Source organism: Pholcus phalangioides, unplaced genomic scaffold (assembly GCF_987345545.1).
Source record: "Pholcus phalangioides strain wild (caught in Gottingen) unplaced genomic scaffold, Ppha-v1.0 ptg000019l_1, whole genome shotgun sequence".
Lineage (NCBI taxonomy): Eukaryota > Metazoa > Arthropoda > Arachnida > Araneae > Pholcidae > Pholcus > Pholcus phalangioides.
Genome location: NW_028301612.1, coordinates 1,921,161 through 1,929,758, shown reverse-complemented (window position 1 = coordinate 1,929,758; position 8,598 = coordinate 1,921,161). Strand labels below are relative to the sequence as shown.

General features: G+C 33.7%; 1 long non-coding RNA gene across 1 annotated transcript; it reads left to right on the top strand.

Annotated features, from left to right (window-relative positions):
- The first annotated feature begins 6,626 nt into the window (after window positions 1–6,626).
- Window positions 6,627–8,202, top strand: LOC149071106 (uncharacterized). The gene is made up of 2 exons (XR_016194694.1): window positions 6,627–6,737; window positions 7,854–8,202. It is a non-coding gene; the product is annotated as an uncharacterized LOC149071106 (long non-coding RNA).
- Window positions 8,203–8,598: the final 396 nt, after the last annotated feature.

Here is an 8,598-nt window from a genome sequence, read left to right as displayed (position 1 = left end):
GGGTCCGGAAAAAGTTTTAACATTAGGCATATAAGGAGCCTTTCACAAGACGATGCGGAATGTGCCCGCAACTTCGAAGTGTTCATGCGGGTCTGGTTGGCGTCCGCATGTGTCAGAACCTAAGTGCGGGCTCCGCATCCGCACATACAGGTTTTGTACATTAGACTATATGGAGCTATTCACACGACGCGGGTCCGGGTCGAACTCGCCGGTATCTTTGGCTACTTTTAAAGATGATTTTGCATGGAATTTTTTCAATTATTTGTCGTAAATACCCTTAAATACACCATATGAAGTTTCCTGTTCATCAATAGGATGCACCCACATACATCTATCCGTCCGTCTCTTTCTGAGATAAAAGAGATTTAGAAACTTTAATTGCCTTTTGTTCATACTTTACAATTTATAAAATAAAACCTGCTAACAACGGTAACTGACGGGTTCATGAAAATGTAGGCGCTACTGAGAATGGCATTTGATTTCTGTGAGAAAAAAAAAAAAACCACTATAAAATTTGCGATCTATGCAACACGTAAAATGATAAGCAGTTCTATAATTCATTACGATGATTATATTAATTGACTAAATAATTTAATAATTATTAACATAAATATAATTAATTTTTTTCTTTTGAAATGTTTAAAATAATTTAAAAATATAAATATTTAAAATTTATTTTTAAAATTATTTTTTTTTAATTTTTAATCTTTAATAATTTTATTAGACAATGTTATCTAAAGACGGCGTTTAATTAGGGCCGGATTAAGACGTTTGAAGGCCCTAAGCACTTGAATAGTTTTGTGGAGCCCCCACCCCCCCGATACCTACAAATATATTTTACTCGATATTGAGTCTATAAACTGAAAACAAAGAGTGAAATTTTATATTTCAGAAATGACTAATCTTTCTCTAAGGATGGGATTCCACTCTAAAAGGTTTATGAAAGTTATTTTATTTTATAAAACATTCGAGCAAATGCAACCGATCAGCTTATTGGTTGCATTTGTAAAATAATTATTATAAAAAATTTTTATTGTGTAATCCAGGCTTAAGACAGAATTGCGATGAGAATATTTCTAAGCACAGACATTTTGAAAGTCTCCACCCCTCCCCTTTTTTCTACTTGCAAAGTCTCCCATCTCCTGAATCTTTTTTTTTTTTTTTTTGGAACATCATTGGATGGTTTTTTGGAATTTTTCTTTCATATTTTTCCGAAAAGACTGATCTTAGATTTTTTTTTTAAATCTTTCGAAAATATTTTAAGATATTTTCTCCCATCGACTACTTGTAAAGATCGAACTGAAGGCATCTTTATACTCATATTCTATGGGGGCTCTAGATTAAACCACTAAAGAATGGCTCTAGGCAGTGCTCGCCCGCATGTTTAGTGCTCGTGTGAAAGGACATGCGGATTGGGACCCGCGTCCGCAATCGCTCCGATTGAAAGGGCTCATAAGCATCGAGAGGAACAAATATTGCCATAGAACATGGTATCGCAAACCACGTTTACTCGGTGAATATCGCAAAAATACTTATGAAGGGTTTGACGTCGAGTGGGACAAAAAGCCAGTAATAAATAGGGAAAAAACATCTATTTCACAGCATGATTGCAACACAGCCTGTGGCGTCAACACAACTCGTGTAATCATTTCATTTCGTCTACTTTCTGACATTGAACTGTGCTGCACAGTCTGCATTGTAATCATGCTGTCAAGTAAATGGTTTTTGTACTTATTATTGGCCTCTCACTCGACGTCACACCCTTCATAAGTATTTCCGCGTTTTTCACCAATTTAACGTGGATTGCTATACCATTTTCTACGGCAATTTTCGCTCCTTTTGATGCCTAATAGCATCCCTCTTGGCGGGATGGGCGGAGATACTGGGGGCTCCAGCGTCAAAAGTGGAGTCGACTGATGTAATGCATATACTTTATGTACATATGAATTGACATCATAATCGTGCCCCCCCCCCCCGAGCAATAATGACCGTGTCCCTGCAGACTTGAATCTCCGCCGATGATCCCTCTGAGTTTGTCGCGACTACAAAGCAACACGCTGTAGATTCACTGGGAGTTCATGGAAATGTGTGTATGGATTATGAGAACTCAGCGTAGTTTGTGTAAGTTGTGAAGCACTCAGGGAAAATGGAGATTTTAGGAGCTCATTGAAATTTCAGAACGGATTTTGAGGACTTGATTGGAGACCTTGGATTGAATAATTTATCATTGTAGACCTGTTGCTCTCTGCGCAAGACTTTTCAAAAGAGTGATCGGCTCGCGGCATATGTGGACTGCTGTATGAATGAAAATGTATAAAAAACCATAATAAACAATAATCAACGTTTTTACACAACAAAAATCTATACATAAAATTACTTTTCTGCGCGTGTATATGTTCTCAATGGAAATCCATGACTTTGGACCAATTTACGATACTTTTTGCATTCATACCAAAAAAAAAGACTCGTCATGAGCGATAGGATACTTGTAACGTTTGTCAGAATCAGCCTAAATAATCAAAGAAAATTGTCTGGTCAAAATGATTTCTCTGCTTCAAAAAAGATTTTGGGAATGTTTACATTAGTTTGTCACTTCTGTGATGCTACGAGTATAGAGAGAACCCGAAAGCTCCTCGTGTATTATTGCTAGTCATATTATAAATTTATTACTATTAGAAATATCAACATAAGCTGGACATGCATAAATGTTCCAGTTGCTTGAGAAATCCCGAAGAAATTACATAAAAATGGTCACTTAAAAATATAAAAAAATAATCGCAATTTATTTTAATCATAAGTATCCTTGATTTCATCATACATCGATAGTGAAAACAGAAACTTTTCTAGTCAAGGTAAACCATAATTAATATATTTAGAAGTGGTAATTTTATCGAGGATATTCCACAAAATTTTCTATTTTTTTTGAATAACATTATACGTCTATGAAACACCAATATTCAAAAAACATCCGCATATAAGTGAAAGTTTCTTGGAGAAAAGAAAAATTAAGTGAATTAACCAGTTGCCAAAACCTGTTGGCAATAATGACGTTAATGGTGTTTTTTTATGATATTTTTGATCAACCAGATCCAAGGGATTCGTTTTTTTAAAAAAAGAAACTCTTCAAACACTGATTACATGGGAATGTGATAACCTATTATAATTTTTCTTCTTCTATTATTAAGGCAAAAAATAAACGAGAAATGACGTGCAGTTGCCGTGATGATAACACTCAGAAAAGAATTTTTATAGAGTGAAACCTGATAGAGCCAAAAATTCTTGCGGTTTCACCGTTTCGATTCTCAGCTGCTAAAACTTTCTCTATTTGTAATTTAATGCTATTTGTATGCTACAGCATGCACCAGTTTCGTGTCCTCGACGACAATAATCTCATGTTGAAGCATTTTTTTTTCGGCAACTCTAATAATAGTGAGCATTTTCCACTTTTTAATGGACATGTAATTCAAAAAAATTATGAATTTAGTACGCTTCTCATCACCCGGGGGGGGGGGGGGTTCCCCCGACAAAAGTACGGGGTGGGGGCACATACGGATTTCAAAAACTGGTAAAGTGTTGGAAATGCTTCAAGTGGTGGTGCCACGAGATGTGTTCACCGTCAACAAAAATTAAAACTTTGGTTTCTGTATAGTTGACTAAATAATTTATTTACTCATAAACATATAATAAACTTATTTATGTATAAAAATGTATAAAATACATTTTTTCATCTCCTAAATTTATTATAAGTTGAGAGCAGATTATGTGCACTAAAAAGTGGTGTAACGTGCTCTAAATATGCTCTCGAAAATTCCAAAATATGCATTTAAAAATGGCAAAATATGTATGTAAAATGGCCAAAATATCCACGTAAAATTCCAAAATATGCACTAAAAACTCCTGAAAAATTAAAATTTCTAAAATCTGTACCAAAAATGGCAAAATCTGCGCAAGAAAAGCAGATATGTTTTTAAAATGCGTATTTTCTATTAGTGCATATTCATTTACAAAAAAAAAGAAAAATATTTCCTCATATGTAGGCTATATACTGCATATGCAAAATGGTGTACATATTTTTTTACTGAGGCATTTTCGATTTCTAACGAGTCTTAGCAGCTCATTCATAAACACCAGTAAGAAAAGAAGTTCGACGCTATTTCTAGAAATAGCCTTAGCTAATTCCAAAAAAAATTGAACGCTTTTGACGCTATCTCTGGAAATAGCGTTGTGATAAAACGGTTGATATTTGGAAAATATCACAAACATCTTTTCTGCATTAATTCACTAAATCCCACCCGCGGGGGAAAAACCGATGTTATGAAAGTGTTATTTGAACAATTACAAAAAAAAGAAATTAAACCTTCAAAAATTATTCCGAAAATTCTCTGATTTTATATGCCAAAAAAAAGGCTAAAAAAAAGAGCCAAAATATGCAAATGCATATGCGCGTATGAATTTGCATATTATCCGGGCTCTAATTATAACAGATCTTAACAATGTTTTAATCAATAAAACTTTCCGGATACACCCACCCTTCGGGAACGCTTCGATATCTGTATGAGATGGGAAGCGGGGTGTGTCCGGTCTTCAAAGGTCAAAGTTATTTCTCTCGTTAAATCTGAATTAAATATTTTTCTCATGAAACTGGAATTTGAACGGGTTATGAATTTTCTCTCGTTGGTTCTAAAATTATTTTTCTCATAAATTAAAAATAATTAGAAATGATGAATTATTGTAAATACGGAAATTTTTCACATCAGTTCTAATTTTTTTTCTCATTAATTATAAAACTTCATCTCATTAATTTCGAATTTTCATTATTTCCGAAAATATTTTTGTCATTGTCACTAAAAAAAATTTCTCATTATTTTTAAATCGTTTTTTATTAATTATAAAATTTATCTCATTAATTGTAAAATTTATCTCATTAGTTGTAAAATTTTTCTCATTAATTGTAAAATTTTTCTCATTAATTGTGAAAGTTTTCCAATTAATTTTGATTTTTCATCATTTCCAAATTATATTTCATCAATTTTGAATATTCAATATTTCTGAATTATTTTTCTCAATAATTTTGAATATTAATTCTGAATTGCATTCTCAAATGATTCGGAATTTTAATTATTTCTGAATATTTCTCATTTTTTCTGAAATTTTTACTCACCTTTTCTGAATTTTTCTCATTTTTTCTGAAATAGTTTTCTCCTTTTTTCTCATTTTTTATTGAATTAATTTTTCTCCTTTTTTCAGAAAAATATTTTTCATTATTTCTGAAATTTTTTCTCCTTATTTCTGAAATTTTTTCTCATTTTTTCTGAAAATTTTCTCATTATTTCTGAAAATTTTCTCCTTTTTTCTTGTTTGCCATATCCGGTGAAATGGGTCAAAAGACCAAAAATTTTACTCGTTATAAGCCACTCTGTAAGAGCGGGATTTCAGTGGCTTCTCAAAAGGTGGGCAAATGGGTTTTTGGCCGAGTTAAAAATAGGAGCCGCAAATTATTAACACGTTTAATTGAAACAATTAAATTGGTCATATTTCCTGTAGTTATTTCTCTCATTAAATCTGAATTTCTGTTAATTCTGAAAATATTTTTCTCATGAAATTGGCATTTGAACTGGTTATGGTTCTAAAAAATTATTCTTTTCATTAATTCAAAATATCTAGAAATTCTGAATTATCGTCAATTCTGAAATTTTATTTACACCGTTTATAATTTTTTTGTCATTGATTATGAACATTTTCTCATAAATTTCGAATTTTCAGTGTTTCTGAATTTTTTTTTCATCAATTTTGAATTTTCATTATTTTTGAATTTTTTCTCATTAATTCTGAAATTTATTTCTCATTAATTCTGAAGTTTTCCTCATTTCGATATTTTGATCATTTCTGAATTATTTTTCGCATTAGTTCTCTCTCTGAAATTTTCTCTCATTATTTCTGATTCTTTTTATTTTTCCTGAAAATTTTCTTCTCATTAATTCTGAATTTTCGTAAAATTATACGGATCAATTTGGATGCTAATTTCCCTAAATTAAATTTAAAAAAAATCGTCTACTGTAATGTATTCTCAATACTGTTCTCTACAATACTGTACCTATATAAATACTGAACTTGAACATTCCACCCTCCACCCCATATTTCTAATAACTTGCCGCCTTGGCTGAGGCGTCTCCCTGCACAGGTTAGGTCCATTTTCTAATTTCCAGGTTCGTATAAAATCTTTTACCTTCAAAATCCATCATTAATAAAAAAAAGAAAAATAGTTAGTTAATTTCGTTCAATCTAAAATTGAGTACTTTTTAGTAAAATGCGTATTTTTTAAAAAGTGTATCCACAACATGATTAATAAAAAAATAAATATCTCCATATGGTAGGTGTTAAAAAAAAAAACCTTATGATGACGAGTCTCACACACGTTTCAGATTGCGAACAACAGAATAACTATTTGTCAATAATTTTCGAAATTCCGAGAAATCGTCATCAAAAAATGAATAGAAGAATCGTTTCGCGTTTACGTACAGAGGTAATTACCATTATGATGAAAGTTATAGATTGCCAACAGGTGCGACAAACACAATGGCTCGAAAATCATATAAAAGGACATGCCATTACATGGCTAAGCATCAAGTTTGTTTTCTCCGGTTCAAGTTTCTGTTTCTCGATTTTGAAGATGGCGTCAACTTCCATGAAGTTCATTGTTGCAGTTGCAGTCGTGCTGGTCCTTTCGGAGTTCATTGGTAACGGCGTGAAGATAGTGTGTCCGTATTTCAGATTCAGGAAACCAGCGTCGTCTCCGATTGGTTAAAAGTCCGAATTTCAAGTTTAAAAAGATCGAAATTCGGGTTTTTAACCACGACGCGGGTTTCCAGAATCTGAAATATGGACGCGCTATGTTCACACCCTACGATATCTTTTCTTAATTATTACCATCTGAATTGAGTTATTGGAGCTTTTTTTCGCTATTGAAATTAATAATTTTACTCAGGATTTTCTGCAGCTGGATGATGCGAAGATGAATTCGGGAAAGGAAATTCAATGGTTTCTGCGAGGAATTCAAACTCACGTCCTCTCACTTGCCAGGAGAGCACGCTAGACCACTACGCTACAACACGAACGAACCTCTTTCCTTGGAGATCATGTGCGATGAACAGGACCGGCAAACCTAACTCAGTCCAAAGGTCACATTTGCTGACACTGCCACAAGATGGCGACTTAGCTGCAGAAGATGTCACTCTCCTCACAGAGGCAGTTGAATTTTCTTTGTCGAATTGATCTTCGCATCAGCCAGCCGTGCAATGTGATTAGTATGCCAATTAGTTAGCTATCCAAATTAGTGATCTGTAAATGTGTCGAGGGTCGCTTAACTAATCCATAAAAATGCCACAGGTCACATTTGCGATCTGTAAATGTGACGTGGGTGACAAGTGATCAATCAGTAAACCGTATTCAAACCGTCGTATGAATAGCGGGGAGTGACATAACATCTTCGGATAAATAATGTTAGTTCGTTTTCTTTTAAACACAATAAGTTTCTGAATCGCAGGGAAATTTTTGAACTGAGGAAAGTACTAACTACGGTCCAATCATTTTCTTGATTTCCTCAATGAAAATAGAAAAAAAAACCCTTCTAATTTACAAAAACGATGAGAAAAATCGTTATCGCAGTACATACAGTTTTCTGCCGTCAGTAGAATGTCGTAACTTACAATTATTTTTGAGGGCAAAAAAAAAACCTGATAATTATCAAAAATCATCATGATCAGAAAAAATAACGCAATTATCGGAAATATTGATTTGGTCTCGTATCCTAGTAAGTGTTTCAAAATTAAATGAGTGAGTTTTTTTATTTGCAGAATGCGGACCCCAGTCACGACCACCGCACGACCACGCAGTTCGATTACGAGACAATAGCAATAAAGTACAGATACAAAATCGACAGGGAGAACATCATAAAGACAAGCGGGCTGCTGGTAATCCACCAGCTGAACCCGGAATGATGTCGAACTCAAATTTTTGAGCGATGGATCACGTGTTCTGATTAATCTCGTCTAGCACATCCAAGGCTAAATCCTCAACTGTTTGAGCCTGCTTGTGTTTAATTCAAACAGAATTAAATCAAAATTTGTTGGAATTTATAAATGTTACTTTGTTGTGATTGTAATACGAGAATTGAATAAACATTTTCAGAACACGAAACAACTATGTTCTGTGAGTACTTCAGTTATTTTCCAACTTTTTTTGTGATTATTGTACTCCATTCCAGTGATTCTTAACCGGTGGCCACTATATGTTTCCCTTGGGTGGAATGGGATATTCTAGGGATATAAAAGAGGGTAGATATACGACCGGATTGACAAACGCGCATGGCGGGGCCTCGGGAAAGCAAAACTTTTAATACAAACGAAATAATGAGACGCAACAACAGGAGAACATTCAGACATTTCGAAATGGGTAGCGGAGGAGGAGGAGGAAGACTCCAATTAAAATACAGTCGAACCCCCAATTACCACGTAGTAAAAAGAACAGCGAATTTGTTCGTTATACGCGAGCTTCGTTGTATCCGTACCGAGTTAGAAAATGGGGCATTTAAGCAAAATG